This window comes from Nycticebus coucang, chromosome X (genome assembly GCF_027406575.1).
Source record: "Nycticebus coucang isolate mNycCou1 chromosome X, mNycCou1.pri, whole genome shotgun sequence".
Taxonomy (NCBI): Eukaryota; Metazoa; Chordata; class Mammalia; order Primates; family Lorisidae; genus Nycticebus; species Nycticebus coucang.
The window spans coordinates 128,069,867-128,093,230 of record NC_069804.1 but is presented as its reverse complement, the minus strand read 5'-3'; the positions used below and the strand labels follow the sequence as shown (position 1 = coordinate 128,093,230).

Below are 23,364 nucleotides of genomic sequence, written 5' to 3'. Positions count from 1 at the left end.
GCTCAGACCCCACCCTTAGGCTACTCTGTGCTGGGTTACCAGCTCCCACCCAATTCTAGCTCTGCGACCCTGAGGGCGGAGCTTGCCAGGGCAGATCGCTCACAATGGCTCCCTGTGTCCCACAGCCAAACACTATTAGCTCCATCTGGCTCAGCATCTCAGACTGGGGCCCTAGACAACGGCCAAAGTTCTCCGCACTCCCGCTCAGGATCTCCCCAAGGCAGCTCAACTGAGTGCCAAGTCCAAAGACACCAAAACAGTTCACAGGTAAGGCCTTTCCTGTTTGCAGTCTCGCTACTACTGAACTTACAGTTGTGGGTGGGTTTAGACTGATTGAACACACGTGACTACTTGCTGGTTTTCCACTGTTTTAATCCTCCTCTTGGGGTCCAGAAGTCTCTCGCTGACTCTCTGTATCCTCACAGGGGTGATGATAGGCAGATCCCACCAGCCAGAGATGCCTGGAGTCCTATCTCCCCAGACTCACGGTGCCCAGATGCAAGGAAGCTGTTACTCGGCCACCATCTTGCTCTCCTTCAGCCCCAAATTTCAGTAGTTCTGAGGTTAAGAAACTTTGTCCTAAGTGTGCTTATGGTCATTTACTAAGATGACTGTATTCTGGGGAAAAGGGAATACCTAAATATTTCAAGGACTGTTAAATTTGAATTGAAATTAATACCCAAGGACTAGAATCATTATCATTGCCTCTCCCCTGGGACCCAAGTAATAAATGTAGTCTTAGCCCAAGTTCAACTTATGATAGATCCACAGACCAAACTACTACTTCAGTACATCATTGGATGACATGAAAGGATGACAACGTTTAGTAGGGCCCACAGCATAAAAAGGTTCTATAATAGGTCCAGGATGCTGTGCAAGTGGCTCTGTTGCTTGGGATATGTGTCCCAGCAAACCATGCGGTATTCAACGTATCAGGGATAGGAAAAGATGTCATGTGGAATTTATCAAAATGTACATGCCGTATGTTCCAGAGCAAGGCCTGCCCAAGTAAAGTGAAAAATTATATACCATTTGAAAATTGAGCTACAATAGAAATGGACTGCCTCACCTTAGAACATTGCATAGTCATGTCATATGTCCAAAAATGCCCATTATGATGTGAGTTCTAAGAGATCCTACACTAGACCATAATGTTTTGTGGCTACAGAAGCGATTCACTGTAAGACAGATGTGGTACATCTGGAATTGGTTATGATCAGGGCCCACAAAAGCTGCATGAGTACGTGTACCAGATTTCTATGTCATCAATCACTGTTGCATTTTCACCTCTCCCTCAGCCCGTACTATGACTACATTATTTATGGTGGTGGTAGTAATAAGTTATCCCTTGTGATTAGCTGATAGGTGAGGGAAAATGCCAAGCTTGGTTTGTATATAGGTCCCTTCAGTATGTGGGTGCAAGACAAAAATGGTCTTCTGGGTGAATTACTGCCCCACTTGGAAGATATTGAGACTGAACACACTGAGTTATCCACCTTGTATGGAAAACAGATTTCAGGGGATATATTCCTAAGGGACATGTCTTCTAGTGGTACACCTAGTCATTCATTTTATGTATAAAAAGAAGTAGCCTGAGTTGAGAATATATAAGAACCCATGGCTACGGAAGACTAAAAGATCGAAGACAAGAAAGTCTCAAGAGTCACATGATATACCTAGGGGAGTATAGATAGAACTGTGTAAATGAGCATCTGATGTGAAGACCTTCAAATCACAAATTAAAGCCCACCAGAGATCATATGCTATAAAATAGGCACTAACAAGTAGAAGACAGAATGATTTGGCCAGTTGATATTTCTTTGCTTTTCCCATTGACAGCCCAGTGTAAGCACAATGGGAACATAAATGGAACATCCAGTGCGGCAGGGGTGGAGGGTATGCATGGGCCAAATAGAATGGAGTCCCATTTGCCAAAGCTGATTCAGCTACTGTCCCTGCCAAAAATCCAACCTGCCAATAATAGAGACCAGTGTTGAATTTCCAACATGGTACCATTCCTCAAGGAGACCACCTAGCCTTTTGATAGCAAATTGGTTACATTTAACTCCTTCCCATTTGGAAGGGCAGTGATTTATGTTGACTGAAAATGATACACATCCTGGGTATGGCTGTGCCTTTTTTGTCTACAGAGTCCCAGGCCTATCTGAATGATTATAGAATGTTTGAGCTAATTACATGTGATCACACATAGAATTGCATCATATTATGAAATTTATTTTATAGCAAAGACGTGCAGCTGTGGGTACATGACTATAAGAGCCACTGGTCCTGTGAAAGCTATATTAGCCAGAAGTGTTGTGATAGAAAAATACAGCCTTTTTAAAAAATGAGAACCACATTGAAGACTATAGCCTATAAGAATGTAGTGTCATCCTCCAGAATATAGTATACAGCTTAAATCAATGGCCACCATATGGTATTGAATCCTTAAGAGGTAGTTTACATAGATCTGAGAACAAAAGGTGGAAAATGAAGTATCCTGGCTTAAGCTCCAAGTCACTCACCTTAAAAAAAAAATGTATACTTCTTGTCCCTGAAAATATGGGTCCTGTAGACTTAGAGCTCCTGGCTCTCAGTCAGGGATTGCTTTCAGAGTCTTTGTACAATATAAGCTTTTCATGCTTCTCATTCTAATAGATAAACAGGCAGGAAAAGGAGTCGCCATTTTGGAAGGGCTTAATTCATCCTGATCATCAGGAAAAGATAGAGCTATTACACAGTAAAGATAAGAAAAAACATGTTTGACACTCAGTTAAGATGGTAAGGAGAAAATTTCATCAACCATGGACTTTGAAGAATTTAGTGAACATGAGATCAAATGCCTCAAGAATGAAGGTTTGAATTACCACACCAAATCCACACCAAATAAACCATGTATATTAGTAGATAAGCTAGCTGATGGTGAAAGATATCTAGAAGAGATAGTAGACAATAAATATCAGTTGTAACTCTGATACCAGATGCTTTGTCAGAGTCGATAGTTTATCCCACTAACCTTCACCTTGTAAATTCCTGAAGGGGAAAGAAAAAGACTAAGTAATACTCTATAACAACTGTCCCCAGAACTTACTATACAGAGAATATGAATGGAAGTGGTACAAAGGGTTAACTGTAGTGGCAAAGTGTGTGGCAAAGTTGAATGCTAAGGTGTGCAATACAGATTCTCCTTCAGAATTGAGATACTTATTCTTCACTGCTACTGGGAGCTTGACAGCTGGGTCTCTTTCTGGGAATCTCTCTCCACTGAAAAGAGCCATGTTCTCCTAAGTCATGCCTAACCTCCATGGACAAGTCGTTTCCCATGACTGTTGATGGGGAAGTATAAAGGTCTGGCTTACTTGCTTGTAAATGGGATGACTCCACAAACTTATTACAGTTTCACAGTACACTACAGGATCACTAAAGTTTTCTTGGAACTGTATCACAGTTTAACTCCTCCCTCTCCTTAATTCTACATCCTTAATTCCCACAAGTATTGATTTTGATGGACTCACCGGTACGATTCCTGGTTACAAGCTCTATTCTCTTCTATTCTGTTTTCCAGGGAAATAGATCTATACTATGTTACTTTGATTAGTGTCTTCTTAAGTTTTTCGTTTTTTTTTTTTTTTAATTTTATAGTTGTGGTGTTTATCTGGGCTTTGACAGGATTATTAATTTGGTATGGAAAACATTAGAGGGAAAGTGAATTCCAAATTCAAAAAACATATGGAACAGAGAAGAAATAGGAAATCCAGTGGAGTAAAGTGGCTGAATGAAAACCAGAAGCTGTTGTGACTCCACGCAAACACCAAATTTAACAACTATCCATGTAAGGAAGCACCTGTAGTAGAATCAAAAATCAGGTTAGCAATCACAGTACCTGGTTTAACATTATGTCAAGGAAAGAGGCAATGAACCTTGCAAAAAGACAATCTTGCATTGCTTGCATCATGCCTCCATCTTACAGCAGCACCATACTAGTGAGCTGAGTAGACAGAGAAACTGGGTGCCCCATGATTGTGGGACCTTGCTTTGGAGCTCAGGGCTATTCTGTCACAGAGAAACACAACATAGGGCAGAATTCTGCCAGTGTTCATAGAGGGAGCGTTTAGATTATCCTGGCCAGAGGGAAATACTCTGATCCAGTGGTAGAAACCTGAATTCCAGCTAGCTCCACTACTAGTTAACAAAAAGTGACTTGAGGGCCTGCAATAAATTCCAAAGAAAAAAATAAAAAATAAATAAATTCCCAAGCCAGTCAGTCCTCAATGGCTGCGGTATTGGGAAACTCCTGTGGCTGTGCTAGCTTCAAGGCCAGTGGGCTTGGGGTACATGTGAGCCAGTGAGACAAGCAGTGGTGGCCAGGCCAGGGCCTGCTCATCTGTCCCCAAACTCCAGGAGATACAGATCAGAGAGAGTTTTCTTCCACTGAGAAAGGAAAGGGAAGAATTTAAAGGAGTTTGTTTTGCAACCTGAGCAACGGTTCAGCCACAAAAAATAAATACCAAACAGATTCCTGAAGGTTCTGATTCTAGGCCTTGGTTCTTGGACAGCATTTCTAGACCCATCATGGACCAGACACAAACATACTACCTGGAAGAGATGGGCCCAGTTCTGGAAGGATTTCACCACCTGCTGACAAAAAAAAACATGGGACTTTATATAAATGTCGTAAGTAACCAGGCAACAGGCAACATGGGCTTTTGGTGAAACTGGAGGCTAGTTTCAGGTGTGACCTTGTACAATCCCAGCCGTGGAGTATCTCTCCACAAGAGAGAACTCATGTCACTCCTCCCCCAACTCTGTCATCCAAGCACAGAGACCAAGGGAAAAGAAAGATAGACTTTGCCCGGTAGTCTGGGGAATTCTCCTGTGTCTTACTCAAGTCTACCAAGGTAGAATTACCAGGAGTTTGCAAGAGTCACAGCATTACTTGGCTTTGGGTGCCCGTAGTGCTGATATGGTTGCAGTGACCAAACACTTAGATCATAGCACTCAATTTTCTTTGTGCATCTGGAAATCCTTCTCAAAAGGACAGGTTCAAGCAAGCCTGTGTTGCAAAGATTAAAAAAAATACCTAACTCTTCAAGCCTAGACATCAGTGAATTCACAAGAATCAAAAACATCCAGGAAAACATGACCTCACCAAGTGAACTAAATGAGGGACAATGACCAATCCCAGAGCAATGAAGATATGTGACCTTTCAGACAAAGAATTCAAAATAGCTGTTCTGAAAAAGCTCAATGAACTCGAAGAAGGCATTCAGAAGCCTATTAGAGAAAATTCAAAAATTGATTGAATTAATAAAAAAAGCAAGCAAAAGTTCTGGAGCTGAGAAATTCAGTTGAAAAACAGAAGAATGCACCAGTCTCTCAACAGCAGAAACAATCAAGCGGGAGAAAGAATTAGGAAGCTTGAAGACAGCCTATTTGAAAACACTTAATAAGAAGCTAAAAAATAAAAAAATAATAAAGCATACTTACAAAATCAAGAAAATAGCCTCACAAAGGCAAATCTACAAGGTAGGGACCTTACATAGGAGGTGGAGAGAGAGATTGGAAAAGAAAGTTTATTTAAATAAATAATAACACAGAACTTTCCAAACTAGAGAAAAGTATTAATATTCAAGTCCAAGAAGGTCAAAGAACAGCAAACAGACTTGAGCCAAACAAGACTTCTTAAAGCATTTAATAATCAAACTCCCAAAGGTCACAGATAAAGATAAGGCCCAAAAGGAAACAAGGAAAAAGAAACAAGTAATATAAAAAAGACATCCAGTATGTTTAGCAGCAGACTTCTCAGTAGAAGAAACCTTACAGGCCATGAGAAAGTGGTGTGACATATACAAAGTGCTAATGGCAAAAAATGGTAACACTACAATATTATGTCCTGAAAAAATATCCTTCAAAGATGAAGGAGAAACAAAGACTTTCCTAGACAAACAAAAGCTGAAGGATTTCATCAGCACCAGACCTGTCCTACAAGAAACGCTAACAAAACAAAACAAAAAAATTCTTTCATTTGAAAATAAAAGACGTTAATGAATAAAAATTATCTCAAGGTATAAACCTCACTGGTACCACTAAATACCCAAATACAGAAAACTCTATTGCTTTAACTGCAGTATTAGCTACTTATATCTTGAGCGGGAAGACTAAAAGGTAACCTTATCAAAAATAATTATGACAACTTTTGAGAGAGAGAATTTAAAAGGATATAAATAGAAAACACAAAATCAAAAGTCAGAGGGAGGATGGAGTTGAAATGTAGAATTTAAAATTTATTTTTGCTTGTTTGTGTATTTGTTTGCTTATAAGCAGAGTTAAGTTGGAATATGTTTCAAATAATTGGTTATAAAATGCGTTTTGCAAGCCTCATCATAACCTCAAGTCAAAACACAAAAAACAAATACACAAAAATTAAAAAGTGAAAAATTAAAACATACTACCAGAGATAATCATTGTTTTTGGCTAAATTTTTCTTTTTTTCTGCTTACTTTTCATTATAGATATGGCCCCGAGTTCCACAGAAAAAAGTGAAATGAATGCAACAGTCTGTACTTTCCTAGTTAAATAGAATTGAATGAATGGCATTAGATTATATTTACAAAGAAAAGCAAACTCTGATTCATCCCATCTTTCCCAATTACAGAAGAAAGTGATTTTTAAAAAATTTTAAAAATTGTGACCTGGTTATTTGTACCCTCAATAACCTGAAATTAAAAAGAATGCAACAGTCTGTACTTTCCTAGTTAAATAGAATTGAATGTATATGTACATTCAACTAGCTGGACATTGTGGTGCATGCCTATAGTCCTAGCTATTCAGGAGGCTGAGGCAGAAGGATGGCTTGAGCCTCGGGATTTGAGGCTGCAGTGGGCTATGATCGTTCCACTGACAGAATCACTTTTAACAAAGGAAAACAGGAAGGAAGGGAGGAAGGGAAGGAGGGATGGAGGAGGGAGGACCACAAAGCAACCAGAAATCAAATAACATGACAGTAGGAAGTCCTTACGTATCAAAAGTAGCATTGAATATAAATGGCTAAACTCGCCAATCAAAAGACATAGAATGTCCGAATGGATAAGAAAAAAAGAAAATAAAAATCAACTATCTGTTTTCTACAAGAAACCCACTTCATCTATAAAAACATGCATAGACTGAGAATGAAGTGATGGAAAAAGATATTTCATGCAAATGAAAAAAAAAAGAGAAAGAGTAGCTAGACTCCTATCAAATAAAATAAATTTTAAGATAACATTTGTATAAACAGACACAAAAGATCTTTATGTAATGATAAAGGGTCAACTCGGCAAGAGCAGATAACAATTCTAAATATAAATGTACCCAACACCGAAGCACCCAGATATATAAAGCAGATATTGTCAGACGTAAAGGAAGAGATAGACCCCAATATAATAATCACTGAAGACCTCAACATCTCACTTTCAGCATTGGACAGATCATCCAGATAGAAAAACAACAAAGAAATATTGGAGTCATTCTGCACCATACACCACATGGAACTGATAAATACAGAGTGGCCATAAAGTTCATGTGCAATTATTAAGGCCACAAAACAAAATGGTCTATCATTGAGAAAAATCCATAAGCTTAGGAGAAGACTGTGTATTCTGTAGCTGTTGGATAAGTCATTTTGTAAATATAGGGTGGCCATAAAGTTCGTGTCCCCTATAAACATATACAAATATTATTTGCCAGTAATAATTTAAAACAAAAATTTCTTTTTTTTGGTGGTTTTTTGTTTTTTTTTTGGCCAGGGCTGGGTTTGAACCCGCCACCATCCGGCATATGGGACCGGTGCCCTACTCCTTGAGCCACAGGCGCCACCCCAAAACAAAATTTTTTTAACAAAAGAAAAAAAATCTTAACCTCTGGAAATTACTAATCTGTTCTTGCTCCCTATAGATTTGGCCTTCATTGAATGTCACATGAATAGGATCATACAATATGTAGCCTTTTGATCGTGACTTATTTTACTAATAAGGGATTTGAAATTGATTCAAGTGTGAGGATGAGTAGTTTTTACTTTTTATTACAGAGTAGTATTTTATTGTATGGAAGAACTACAGTTTGTTTATCCATACAGTCTCTGAAGGAAGTTATAGTGTTTCTAGATTTTGTGATTATGAATGAAACCAGTCAAAATCCTTCTGTATGGGAATTTTGTGCAAACATAAGTTTGTATTTCACTTGCATGAATACATAGAAGAAAGGTTGCCAGATCATATGGCAGAGGTACGCTAAATTTTATAAGCAGTATCCAAAAATTTTCAGTGGCTGAAACGTTTTGCATGTCACACCATCACTGAATCAGAATTCTAGTTGCTGGGCACCTTTGTCAGTGCTTGGTATCATAAGTATTTTTTATTTTGGCCATTCTAATAGGTGCAGTGGTATCTAGTTACAGTTTTAATTTTTGTTTTCATAATGGTGGATGATGTGATCATTTTAATGTTATTATTTGCCATTCATATATCTTCTTTTATGAAATATGTGTTTAAATCTGTTGTCCATTTTTTGCTGTGTTGTTTTCTTGTGGAGTTTTGAAAATGCTTTATTTATTCTGTAAACAAGTCTTTGATTGGGTATTTTTTTTTTTTTGTAGTTTTTTGCTGGGGCTGGGTTTGAACCCACCACCTCCAGCATATGGGGCCGGTACCCTACCCCTTTGAGCCACAGGCACCACCCTGATTAGGTATGTGTTTTGAAGATATTTTCTCCCAGTCTGTGGCTTCTCCTTTCACTTTCTTAAGTGTCTTTTACTGAACAGATATTTCAAGTTTTGATATAATCCAATTTATTTTTTTCTTTTTGTTGGACCATGCACTTGGCATTATGGCTAAGAAATGTTGTCTAATCTGTTGTTTCAAAGTGCTATCCTATGTTTTCTTCTAGACGTTTTACAGTTTTGTGTTTTACATTTAGGTGATCCATTTGAAATTGATTATTGAATAAGGTGACAAGATATGGGTAAAAGTTCATTTTTTTGGTAGTTATGCTTTGTGTGACTTGAAGTCAGTATTTTTGGCAACATTTGTTGAAAATACCATCCTTTTTTCATCAATTTTCTTTGTACTTTGTCAAAGATCAATTGACCATATATGTTTAAGTCTGTTTCTGCATGTTTTATTGTGTTTACTTGTTCTGTGTATCTATCTCCCCACTGATACCACACAGTCTTGATTATTGTAGCTGGATAGTCTTCAAATTGAATAGAATGATTCCTTTTATTATTTTTCAAAATTTTCTTGGTTATTCTAGTTCTTATGTCTTTCCACAGCATATTTTTTGCTTGCAATGCAATATTTTCTTTATCTTGTCTAAATCTGATTTGACATTTCACACAAGCTACCACACATGGTAGCTGGAGAGTAAGGGGGAAATTGTAAAAACAAAATTTGATCCATATCATATAACTTAAACAGTCCTTTTAGATGTGGTTCAGACTTTTGGATAAAGATGCTTGTATGTTCGTATTTTTGCCTATCTTCTGTGCTCCCTCTGAGAAGGCATTTAGACATGGATGTTAGTGACAACTGGAATTTAGTTCCTTGCAAGTATATATAAACAAAGAGCAGTTAGAGTAGTTTTAAGGAATTATTGTCTAGATTTTTTACTTCCATACATACTTAATTTTTTAAAAATTTCTGAATGAGGCAGTATTTTCTGTTATTGTTGGGGATTCATTGAGGGTACACAGAACCAGATTACATTAATTTTGTTAGATAACGACCCTCTTATAATTGTGTCCTGCCCCCAAAAGATATACCACACCCTTTGTCCCCCCACCCTCTACCTCTTTCCCTTTCTCAGCTCTCCCCACCTCCACCCCCACCATGTACTAGGACATTAATTGCCCTCATATCAGAATCGAGTACATAGGATTCTTGCTTCTCCATTCTTGTGATGCTTTACTAAGAAGAATATATTCCACCTCCATCCAGGTTAATACAAAAGATGTAAAGTCTCCATTTTTTTTAATAGCTGAATAGTATTCCATGGTATACATATACCACAGCTTGTTAATCCATTCCTGGGTTGGTGGGCATTTAGGCTGCTTCCACATTTTGGCGATTGTAAATTGAGTTGCACTAAACTGTCTAGTGCAAGCGTCCCTGTGGTAAAAGGATTTTTTTTCTTCTGGGTAGATGCCCAGTAATGGAATTGCAGGATCAAATGGGAGGTCTAACTTGAGTTCTTTGAGGGTTCTCTATACTGCCTTCCAAAAAGGTTGTATTAGTTTGCAGTCCCACCAGCAGTGAATATACTTTATTTTGGATCAGTTTTAGATTTACAGAAAAATTGAGCAGATAGCACAGAGTTCCCATATTATACCCCCTACCACACACAATTTCCCCTATCCTTAACATCTTACATTAGTATGATACCATTGGCACAAGTAATGAAACCATGCTGGCACATTATTAATAACTAAAGTTTATACTTATTCATATTTCCTTAGTTTTTACCTAATGTCATTTTTCTGTTCCAGGATCTCATCTAGGATGCCACATTACTTTTAGTTTTCATGCCTCTTTAGCCTCCTCTTGGCTGTGACAAGTTCTCAGACTCCTTGTTTTTGATGATGTTAACACTGTGGAAGAATGCTGGTCAGGTTTATTGTAGGATGCCCCTCTTTTGGAATTTGTCTGTTTTTTTTCTCATAATTAGATAGGGATTCTGGAATTTGAAAAGGAAGATCACAAAGGTAAAGTGCCATTTTTATTAATATTACCTAGCAACGTGATATATGACTGTTAATGTTGACTTGATCACCTGGCTGAAGCAGATTTTTCCTTGTAAAGTTAAATTGTCCTCCCACCCCCCAGTTTTCATACTGTTTGTAACAACCTCCAATTAAGGACTGGAACATTTGCATATAGTCATCCCTTCATATCCATGGGTGACTGGTTAGAGGTACCCCATAGATACCAAAATCTATGGTAGCTCAAGTCCCTTAATATAAAACGGCATACTTTTTATGTACATTCTCCTGTATATGTTACATCATCTCTACATTACTTGTAATACCTAATGAAGGGTAAATGCTATGTAAATAATTATTTTAATACTTTTTCTTATTTGTATTATTTTTAGTGTTGTATTATTTTTTGTAATTTCTTGAATATTTTTGGTCTGTGGCTGGTCGTATCCAAGGATGCAGAACCTGCAGATATAAAGGGCCAACTGTAATTTATTTATAATTTTTTTGCAGAATTCTTCCAGATCACATTTTAAATTATTCCACATGTATTTTTAAATCATATTGCAAATTTCCACAAAAATTTCTGCTGCGATTTTAGTTGTAATTGAGTTGAATTTATAAATCAGTTAGGGTAAAGTTGACATCTTAAAAATGTTGAACCTTCTAATCCATGAACACAATACATGTCTCCATTTATTTTCATTGACTTATTTCATCAATGTTTTGTAATTTCCAGCATACAGATTTTATACATATTTTAGAAAGTTTATACTTTCTCTTTTGATTTCTTCTTCCATTCACATTTTTTATTTTTTTTAGAATTGTCATTTAGCTTCCATATATTTAAAGAATCCCAGAGATCTTTTTGTTATCAATCTCTAATTTTATTATGGCCATATTTTGTATGGCTTGAATCTTTTTAAACTTTTGGTGTCTGTTTTATGGCCCAGAATATAGTTGATTTCAGTAAAAATCCTACGTGCACCTGGAAAGAAGGTGTATTCTGCTGTTGCTGGGTAGAATATTCTATAAATGTTAATTTGGCCAAGTCGATACATAATATTATTCACGTTTTCTGTAGTCTTACTTTCTGTCTTTTTCTGTATTGATTATTGATAGAAGAACATTAAAACCTCTGGCTACAATTGTGGGTTTGTTTTGTTCTCCCTGCAGGCCTATCAGTTTATGTTTTGGCATTCTGAAGCTTTGTTACTAGGGTCATAAACTTTTATTTATTTATTTATTTTTTTTTTATTAAATCATAACTGTATACATTGATATGATCATGGGGCATCATACACTCGCTTCATAAACCATTTGACACATTTTTATCACAGTGGTTAACATAGCCTTTCCAGCGTTATCTCAGTTACTGTGCCAAAACATTTACATTCTACATTTACCAAGTTTTGCAAATACCCCTGTAAGATGCACCACAGGTGTGATCCCACCGATCCCCCTCCCTCTACCCACCCCCCCTTTCCCACTTCCCCCTGTTGTTAAGTTGTAGCTGGGTTATAGCTTTCATGTGAGAGTCCCAAATTAGTTTCATAGTAGGGCTGTGTACATTGGGTACTTTTTCTTCCATTCTTGGGATACTTTACTAAGAAGAATATGTTCCAGCTCCATCCATGTAAACATGAAAGAGGTAAAGTCTCCATCTTTCTTTAAGGCTGCATAGTATTCCATGGTATACATATACCACAATTTATTAATCCATTTGTGGATCGATGGGCACTTGGGCTTTAAGATTATTATGTTCTTTTGATGACTGGACCCCTTTCTTATTATTAAATGACATTACTTCTCCCTAATTATACTCTTTGATCTGAAATGTATTTTGTATTATATTGACATAGCCACTCCATCTTCCTCTTCCTTAGTGTTAGCATGTGGTATCTCTTTCTATCCTTTTACTTTTAACCAAATTGTGTCTTTATATATTTAAAGTGGATTTCTTATAGGCAACATATAGTTGGATTTTACCTCTTTTTAAATCCTATATGATAATCTCTTTTAATGTAGGTATTTAGACCATCAATATTTTATATGATTATTGATATTATGGTTGAGTTTAAATTTACCTTCTTTTTTTTGAAAATACATTTTCTTTTTATTTTGGATTAACATGAGGGACCAATATTTAGGTTAAACTGTTTTCAATTGTAAGGTAAAGTTCTAGTGTAGTTGAGCCCTTCACCCAGGGAAGGGCTGAACACCCTCACATTGTGTACATTAAGTGGGATCCCACCAATCACCCTCCCTCCTCCCCTATACACCTCCTTTTTCTCCCTTCCCCCTCCCTTTTCCCCCTTCCTTCTCACTAGACTATACTTGTGCTTTTCTTTCATGACAGTATGTAGTTGATATATTGGTTTCATATTAGTGTTGAGTACACTGGATACTTGCTTTTCCATTCTTGTGGTACTTTATTATGTAGAATGTTCTCCAACTCCATCCAGATTAATACAAAAGATGCAAAGTCTCTATCCTTTTTTATGTTTGAATAGTACTCCATGGTATACATATAACAAAGTTTGTTAATCCATTCATGGGTTGATGGGCACTTGGTTGATTCCACGACTTGGCAATTGTGAACTGAGCTGCAACAAACATTCTACTGTGAATGTCCTTGTGGTTAAGATGATTTTTTGACATGATCAGTTCAGTAAAAATCCTGATTCAATTCAGGGAGAACTGTTTCTGAGTCATTCCAGGGAAAAGAGTTGACTACGAAATAGGTCCAGGCAACAGAGTTAATGACCAAGTCAGTACAGGGAGCATAGTCAACAACTAAGGCATTCTAGGGCACATAGCTGTTGACCAAATAAGTCCAAGGAGCACAGTTGATGATCCAGTCAGTCCAATAAAAATAGTTGATCACCCAGTCATTCCGACATGCAGAGTTGAAGACTGAATAAATTCAGAGAACACAATTGATAACCGAGTCACTCCAAGGAATATACCCTGTTTTCCCGAAAATAAGACCTACTTATAGGAAAGATAAGACGTCCCCTGAAAATAAGACCTAGCACATCTTTGGGAGCACACCTTAAAATAAGACACTGTCTTATTTTCGGGGAAACAGGGTAGTTGATTACTGAGTCATTCCAGGGCACATAGTTGATGACCAAGTTAGTTGAGGGTACGTAGTGGAGAGCCATCTCAGCCAGGGAAAACAACTTGATGACCAAACCAATTCAGGAGAAACAGATGGCAGGCCATATATTGATGACTGAATCAGTTGAAGTAATACGGTCTGACTCAATGCAGGGATAACAGTTGACTACTGAGTCATTCCAGGGAAAAGAGTTGAGTACTGAGTCAGTCCAGGCAACAGAGTCAATGACAAGTCAGTCCATGGAAAATAGTTGATTACTGAGTCATTGCAGAATACACAGTTGATGACCTAATCAGGCCAGGGAACACAGTTGATAACCAAGTCACTCTAAGGAATATAGTTGATTATTTAGTCATTCCAGGGCACATAGTTGATGACCAAGTTAGTTGAGGGTACATAGTGGAGAGCCATCTCATCCAGGGAAAACAACTTGATGACCGAACCAATTCAGGAGAAGCAGCTGGCAGGCCATATATTGATGACTGAATCATTCAAGTAATATAGTCTGACTTAATTCAAGGAAAGCTGTTGACTACTGTGTCATTCCAGGGAAAAGAGTTGAATAATGACTCAGTCCAGGCAACAGAATCCAAATTTACTTTCTTTTTGTTTTTTACTTTCTCCATCTATTTTTCATCTTTTCTACTTTTTCTTCCTTTTTTGGATTGGACAAATTTTATGATTCTATTTTTAGTTTATTATATATAACCATTTGTTGTATTGTTTTAGGGCTGATACACATTTAATTTATAGCTGTCTTCAAATCATTTTTTGAAATGAAATTATGATTTATTAATTTATATAAAATTATACATCGAAGAATAATTTTTTGAAATTGTATTTTTAAATGTTTAAAGCTGCCATTCATGGGACATAGTTTGCGCTTCTATCACTTGCTTCACCATTTCTGCCAGTTTCCGTTGACCCATTTTATCTGTGAATCCACCATCATTCCAGCCGAAGCTTTGCAGTGTATCTTTTAGGAGTCTGCATTCTTGGTTATACTTCCAAGCCTCCTGCATTACTTCATTCAGCTTCTCATCATCATTCTCTCTAGCCTGGGGGTGGGAGGAGAATACACTGAGAAATCACATCTCAGACCTTTTACAAAGCAACATTTGGCTCTGTTCTCGTGGTCGTGGATAGAAGCACTGACTGTCCTTGGGCTTGGTGCAAAGGACCTTCCACTTCCACAGAATGGGATTGTTCACTGGGTGTAGGGATTTGAGGCTGCACTTTCAGAGCCTAGATTCTCATGTTGGCCAATTGCTTGACATCAATCTGCTGGATTCCTGAAACCACGGCCTTATCTATCCTTAGATTAAGCATTCAAGTGCTTTTATATCACTTCACATGTAGCATAGGAAGATTTCAACAGTGTTCTTCTACATGCTGTTTTGTCATACTCCTTACTTCTACATATGTTAAGCTCTCCAAAATATAGCTTTTTTTTTTTGCTTCAAACAGTTGATTATCCTTAAAAGTGACTTAAATGATAAGAAAAGACTTCCTTTTACATTTCTTATAGAATGAATCTATTGGAGATTAATTACTTCAGCTTTGCACATGTGAAAAAAGTCTTACATTTCTCCTTTTTTGCAAGATATACTTTTTTTTTCCTTTCTTATACTTCTAATACTAAAAAGCTATCACTGCACTGCGTTCCTAAGGTTTTAAAGAGATCCCTGTTGTAATTTTCATCTTTGTTCCTTTGCAGGTATTATGTCCTTTTTTATGCTTGTATGATTTTGTCTTTATCACCTGTTATAGCAAGGTATGACTTGCTATAATTTTCTTAATATTTATTGTTCTTAGGCTTTAGTGGATTTATAGTTTTCATCAAATATAGAATAATTTTAGAGACTATTTCTTCAAATGTATTTTCTGTCTCTGCCCTCTCTCCTTCAAGGACCCCAATTACCCTTATAATCAGACCATTTTAAGTCATTCACCATTCTCTCTGTTGCTCTCTTTTCTCCAGTATTATGTCTATCATGTTTAATTTTGAATCACTTCTATTGCTATGTATTCAATTCACTAATCTTTTCTTCTGTAATGTATACCATTTCATTAAGTCCATCCAGTGTGTTTTTTTATCTTACACATTGAGTTTACATATCTAGAAATTCATTTTGTTCTTTGTTATCTTTCAAAACTTTTTAAACATGTTCAGTCTTCTAGGTTCTCCAACATGTATTACAGTTAACTTTGAATGTCACTGGCTGCTAATTCTGCTATCTGTGTCCTTTCTGTGTCAATTTTGATCTTGTTTTTTCCCTTCCTCTATTTGGGTTATATTTACCTGATTTTTTGCATGCTGGATAAGTTTTGTTTAGAAGACAGGCAAATAATCTGTCTATTGTGAATTTTACTTTGCTGGGTGCTGGATGTTTCTTTCTTTCTATAAATATTTTGGAGCCTGATTCTGGGACATATATTTCAAAACAAAATAATTGTTTTGGTTTTGCTTTAAAGATTTAATAGTTTGAATTGTAGCAGTGCTGCATGAATTCTCAGTCTAGAGCTAATTATTTCCATTACTGAGGTAAGATTCTTCTGTGCATTCTACTCATTGATCTGTGAGTCTTGAATTTTTTTCAGTCTGGCTAATGGAAATAGATACTATTCCCAGTATTGTGTGAGCACCAAGCATTCTTGCCTGTAATCATTTCAGATGGCTATTTTAAATGTTTCAGCACACACATACACTGATCAGTACTTTGAAGATGTCCATAGTTCACTTATGGTGCAGCTCTGTCCTCTTTAGTACCCTGTCCTACAAACTCAAGCTTCCTTAGTCTCTCCAGATTGTAGGCTGTGTTTCTTCAACTTAAGGACATCAAACTTTACTCCTTGAACTGTAGTTTAGAAACACTCTTAAGTCAGTAAGATGGGCCAATTGTAGGGTTCCTCTTGTTTGGTCTTCTTCCTGGGATCACTGCATTTCATTACCTGGTGTCTAACATCTTGAGAACTATTGTTTCATATATTTTGCCTATCGTTTTAGTTGTTTTAGTCAAGGGAAGAAATGTAGTCTCTGTTATTCCATCTTAAGCAAAAATCAAAGTTTTCTCCCTTTATTTTTGAAAATCTCCTTCCTCTTAGTTCCTGTGATGTGGTTTCCTGTGACGTGATTACCCCCTTATTGTTTTGCAATTACTCTTCTTCCACTCACCCTTTAGTTCTTATCTCTACGTTCTCCCTCTGAAGGCTTATCTACCATTATGGGTACAGGTTTCAGCCCTTATAATGATATATTATGTATTTATTCATCTAAATGTATGTATCTATTGCTGCCTAGAAAATGTTACACTTAAGCATCTTGTTCTCATTGTAATTCAACAGCTTGGTATATTGCAAAACACAATTGTTAAGTTGTCAAAATGTCTGGATTTTAGTTCTTGCTGTGCTACTAAATACTTGATTAGGTAACCTTAGAGAAATCACTTATACTTTCTTAGCTTCAATTCACTTACCCATAAAATGAAGAATCCTGATTAAATCATTTTTTAAGTATTTTTTTCTAGCTTTTAACATTCCTTTACTCCAGGTCACTCTAGTTAAAACTATTACATTTTCATTATCATACTTACTTCCTGTGTCTGAAAGCTGGCTGCCTTCACCTCAAATTTGCATTCATGCCATAGCCTCCTAACAAGCTTCTTTTCTTCCATCCCACCCTGTTTGACATTACTGTGAGAGTTTTCTTCCTTAAATACTGTTATAAACTCAGATCATGGTGTAAGAACCTTCACTAGATCTTTTGCCTGACATATTAATCATCAACTCTCTGCCTGACTTTTAAGGCATTTAGCCCAACTTTTCTATGTAATCTTCTATCCTATTTCTTAACTATGTGAATTCTCAGCCTCGTTCTCAACCATCTCTTCTCTATTCTCCATCTTTCTATTCTGACCTCTGTACCTACTGTTCCTCTAGCTTGGTGTACCTTTTTCTCCACCAGTCCAAGTTCTAACCATCCCTCAAGATCCAATTTAAGCCCCTCTTCCTCCAGGACATCTTTGCCTAATGTTTCAGAACACACTGATCTTTTTATTTTGTAATCCCCTATCGTACTTCCTAGGTAGACCTCATAATGTTACTACTAAGAATCTTGATTATTTCGTGCCAGGGAATTTTTGTCTCTTCACATATAATTTAAGGTTCTTGGAGATGCAAACCATATCTCTGTTTCTCTTGGTATCTTGCAAGCATGTGGCATTTATGAAGAAATCCTCATTAGTCAATTAAAAGTCATTCAACTAAGGTTGCTGAATTATGTATATCTGTTTGTGTACATGAAAAAATGCAGGTTCCTGAGACAGTTTGAGCTCGTGTTTATCCATACTATGCTAACATTCCCACAAGCTGACCATTCTCCCTTCCTAAGCTTTCAGAGGCAAGTCTTTGATTAGTGAGTCTGAGCTGGAACTTTGAAACGAGACCTGTCTTGACGACAGAAAATGTGCTTGTATCACATCATCCATTCCTGAGTGAACTTGGCAGCTCTATCATGGGAAATCTGTGAGTGAATCATTGTGACAATGAGAGAGAAAAGCTCAAAGCTCTAGACCTTGATGGCTTAAGAATAAACATCCAGTATTAAAAAAAAGGATATGACACAACTATGTCATGGTACCTCTAGGATGAACAATCAGATACTGGCCAGGAACTGAAGAATTAGACTTCTTTAAGGAAGGATAGAGAAAAATTTTACCAGCAGGCTTTCTTGGAAATGAAAGTGTGCTAAATAAGGGAAAGGAAACAGGGAGCTGTGAAAGGATTTCACAGTAACGAACGTCTTGAATTTGTTTTGAGTAACTTAGTATGCGGTATGAACAGTATTTTAAGGCTTCTCAAATCACACTTGGCCCTGTTCAACTCGGAACTCATTCTTAGGCTTCGGAAGTAGTGAAATGGAAGCAAATCTACTCCCTGGTTTTATGTAGCTGTGGTTGGAACAAATGCATCTTACCCCTTTGCAACCATCTCTTTATGGGCAAAACCAAAATTCTCATGGTTTTGTTCTTACTGACTTTCTTTTTCATTTACTTAACCACCAAGTTGGCTTTAGTGAACAGACTACAATCCATAAAGCTATTTGATGTACACAGAAACCACAAGTTTCGCCCATTATCACGTTTCACAGCCAGCTACAAGGAGACAAACAAATAAAGCCATGTCAATCGAATTGCTGAGAGACATTGGCCAACTCTTTTCTCACAGCTGGTTCATTAAGAAGTTCACAAAACTGGACAGCACCTGTGGTTCAAAGGAATAAGGTGCCGGCCCCATATACCGGAGGTGGCAGTTCAAACCCAGCCCCCATCAAAAACTGAAAAAAAAAAAAGATAAAATAAAAAGAGTTTTTTTTTGTTTTTTTTTTTGCCCCATATACCGAGGGTGGCGGGTTCAAACCTGGCCCCTGCCAAACTGCAACCAAAAAATAGCCGGGTGTTGTGGCAGGTGCCTGTAGTCCCAGCTACTTGGGAGGCTGAGGCAACAGAATCGCTTAAGCCCAGGAGTTGGAGGTTGCTGTGAGCTGTGTGAGGCCACGGCACTCTACCGAAGGGCCATAAAGTGAGACTCTGTCACTACAAAAAAAAAAGAAGTTCAACTTCTACTTTACTAGGAATAAACTTTTGATAATTTAAAAAAAAAAAGAAAGAAAGAAGTTCACAAAACTGATCTCTAAAGAAAGCTTTCATCTAGTGGAAAGACTGGGTATCATGAGACCTAGGCATAAACTGGCTATTTGACTTTGAGCAATGCACTTAACCTCTATGTTGTAGCTGTCTCATCTATAAAATTAGATAGTTTGACTGTACTGTGAGGTACCATCCAGGAGCAACATGTGATGTTTATGACCACTGTGTCACATCTTGAGTCCCATATCTGTCTCTCACTTAATGTTCTGTCTATTCTTGGATTCTGAGAAATCTTTTCTCCTCTCACCTCCTGGTCCAATTCTTGGTTTTATTCCATGTTTTTTTTTTGTTTGTTAGTTTCATTTCTCCTGATGGTTGAAAACCAGAAATATGTTTAAATGTTCCTTAATTCAGAGGTCACAAACAGCCCAAAGTCCAACACAGTTTACTGCTATATCTGTCTGATTAATTACATTATTCTTTTTTCCTTTTTGAACTTGGCTTTTAAAACATTGAATTAGTTACCAGTATTTAAAAATCAAAAGATCACATAAAAATATCCAGATTTCTAGCTTCTTTGGAAGTATCCATAATATTAAAAATAAAAGGTCCTCATTTCCACAAAGGCTCAACCAGCTGGTATGGAGGAGTGACACCCTTATTTAGCTGAGGCTCCCAAGTTTGCATCTCCCATTATTCTGCCTTCCCTTTATCTTCCTGATACTTGGACTAAGTGTAGTTACCATTTATTATCATGCCTTAAGTTGCTGCTTCACTCTTTATGTGAGGTATGGGCTCTCTGGTTTACTACAAGCCCATCATTTTGGATGGCATTGAGGGTGAATGTCAGTTACTGTTTTTCATCACATTTACACTGTTGCTCTTCTTAGATTTAACATGAAAGTAGTATTTTTTTTTTACCTATACCTCTATCAAAAAAGTAAGACAACATATCAAACCAAAAGGGCCAAGTGTTTTATTTGTCCCACCATTATATTTTTTAATTAAAAAATGGAAACAGATCCTTAGTGGAGATAGGCCTCTTCTTTCCTAGCTTCCCAGCAATGCTGTTTTGTTGGTCAGCATTTGAACTCTCTTTGGTTAGGAGAGGAGAGAGAAAAATGGGGCAAGTGGGCAGAGTCTACCCTGGCTACATTTCTGGCTTTTATTCGATCTCTAATCAGAAATCTAACCTGATTTATCATTTTCTTTTGCCTTCCTGACCTCTGTTAGTGTTTGTGCTTGTAACCTGTGCTCTAAATTGAATATGTTCTCAATACAGTAGAACCCCCATAGCTGACTACCTCCCTACACTGACAACTTTTTAAAGTTGACCTAATATTCATAGACCAGACATGTACCACATGTACTCAAGGTACAGCAGGCCTAAGTCCTTCTGTTGACTATCTATGTATGTTGACCTGTTTGTTTTAGTCACTTGGGTGATCCACTTAAAGAGGTTCTACTGTATATTCCACATTCACAAAAGGCAGAAGCCTCCATTTTTCCTCTTTGCACCTACTTCTTAGGCCTACCTAAGGAGTTGGGGGAATGAGGGTTGGTTACCTACAATAGCAGAAGCCAGTTAGAATATTTAAACTTCTACATAAAAATGGGAAGCATTATCTTGGTGTTATTTCAAGGCAGAACATTTGTTTGAACTATACCTAAGTCTGCCATATTGCTTTAAAAGGGATCATAGAGTAATATTGTGAATTTTCCACAAAGGCAGGCCATGTGCTTTGACAGCATTCCAGCGGTAGCTTTACGCCATGGAAGTTGCTGTTCCCAGTTGTCACAGCTGAACTATGCTGACTTGCAGGGACATTTGTTGGGTCTATTTTTCTGGAACACATGTTTATAGAGCTTAAGGAAGTATACAGCATACATAGATGCTTCCTTCTTTTTTGTTTTCTTTTTTATTATGGTTTTTAAAGTTTCAGATTAATATGGAGGTACAAATGATTAGATTACATTGTTTGAGTTTCTAAGGTAAAGTTCAAGTTGTAGTTGAGCCCTTATCCAAGAGGTGTGCTCTATGCCCTAACATTGTGCACGTTAGGAAAGAATTTACCAATTCTCCTCCCTCTTCCCCTGTCCTCTTTCACTCCTCCTTCCTTCCCCTCTCCACTTGAATATATTTGTGTTTTTCTCATGTGTGTGTGTTGTTATTTTCGGTGGGTTTCATATTAGTATTGAATACATGGGATATTTGCTTTTCCATTCTTGTGATACTTTACTAAGAAGAATGTGCTTCAACTCCATCCAAGTAAACATAAAAGGAGTAAAGACTCCATCTTCTTCATGGCTGAATAGTATTCCGTGGTATACATATACCACAATTTATTAATCCATTCATAGGTTGATGGGCACTTGAACTGCTTCCATGTCTTGACAATTGTGAATTGAGCTGCAATAAACATTCTAGTGTAAATTTCCTTGTGATAAAATGTTTTTTTTTTCCTTCTGGATAGATATCTACTAATGGGATTGGGAAATCAAATGGAAGGTATACTTCTAGCTCTTTGAGGAATCTCCATACTTCTTTCCATAGAGGCAATATTAGTTTGCAATCCCATTAGCAATGTAAAAGTGTTTCCTTCTCTCCACATCCATGCCAGCATCTGCAGCTTTGGGACTTTGTAAAGTGGGCTATTCTCACTGGAGTTGAGTGCTATCTCAGAGTGATTCAGGAAAATGAGCATTTTTTCATGTGTTTGTTGGCAATTTGTTTTCTTCAGATAAGTTTCTGTTCAAGCCTCTTGCTCACTTATAAATGGGATTGCTTGCTCTTTTCTTGTTGATTTGAGTTTTCTATAGATTCTAGTTATTAGCTCTTTGTCAGATTCATAGCATGCAAATATCTTCTTCCATTCTGAAGTATGTCTATTTGCTTAAGTAGTGATACCCGTGGCTAGACAAAAGCTTTTTAGCTTGATCATGTCCCATTTATTTATTTGTAGTATTTCTCCAGTTGCCAAAGGAGTCTTCTTCATAAATTATTTTTCCAGGTCAGTAGTGTCAAGAGTTTTTCCCATACTTTTTTCTAGGATTTTTATCATTTTATGTCTTAAATTTAAATCTTTTATCCAGTAATTATCAATTTTTGTCAGTGGTGAGAAGTGTGGGTCCAATTTCAATCTTCTACATATGGCTAACCAGTTCTCCCAGAACCATTTATTAAATAAGGATTTTTTTCCCCTGTGTATGCTTTGGTTTATCAAAGATCAGATGGTGATATATGGCTAGATTCATTTCTAAGTTCTCTGTTGTATTCCATAGATCTGTTGTAGCATCTGAAATGCTTCCCATTTTTATGTTGTTAAGATTGCTGTGGACTTGTAGTATAACCTGAAGTCTGGTAATGTGATGTCTCCAGGTTTGTTTTTATTTCTTAAAATTGCATAAATAATTTGGGGTTTTTTTTTTTTTTGGTTCCATATAAAGTGAAGTACTATTTTTCAAGTTCTTCAAATGATGACTTTGATGCTTTGATGGGGATTGAATTAAATCTATAGATCACTGTGGGTAGTATGGACATTTTAACAATGTTGATTCTTCCCAGCCATGAGCATGGTATGTTCTTCCATTTGTTAATATCTTCTGCTATTTCTTTTTTCAGGGTTCATAGTTCTCTCTGTAGAGATCCTTCCAGTCCTTTGTTAAATATATTCCCCAGTATTTCATTTCCTTTGAAGCTACCGTGAAGGGTATTGTGTCTTTGATTTCATTCTCAGCTTGACTGTTATTAGCATATGTGAAGGGTACTGATTTGTGAACATTGATTTCTTACCCTGAGACATTACTGTATTTCTTGGTCACTTCCAGGAGCCTCGTAGTTCAGTCCCTGGGGTTTTCCAGTT

The 23,364-nt window shown here is 37.0% G+C and overlaps 1 protein-coding gene across 1 annotated transcript in view; it reads left to right on the top strand.

The window, feature by feature from the left end:
• Positions 1 to 23,364, top strand: part of RTL4 (retrotransposon Gag like 4) — a 147,262-nt gene that overhangs the window by 62,440 nt on the left and 61,458 nt on the right. The gene's annotated exons all lie outside the window — the stretch shown is intronic.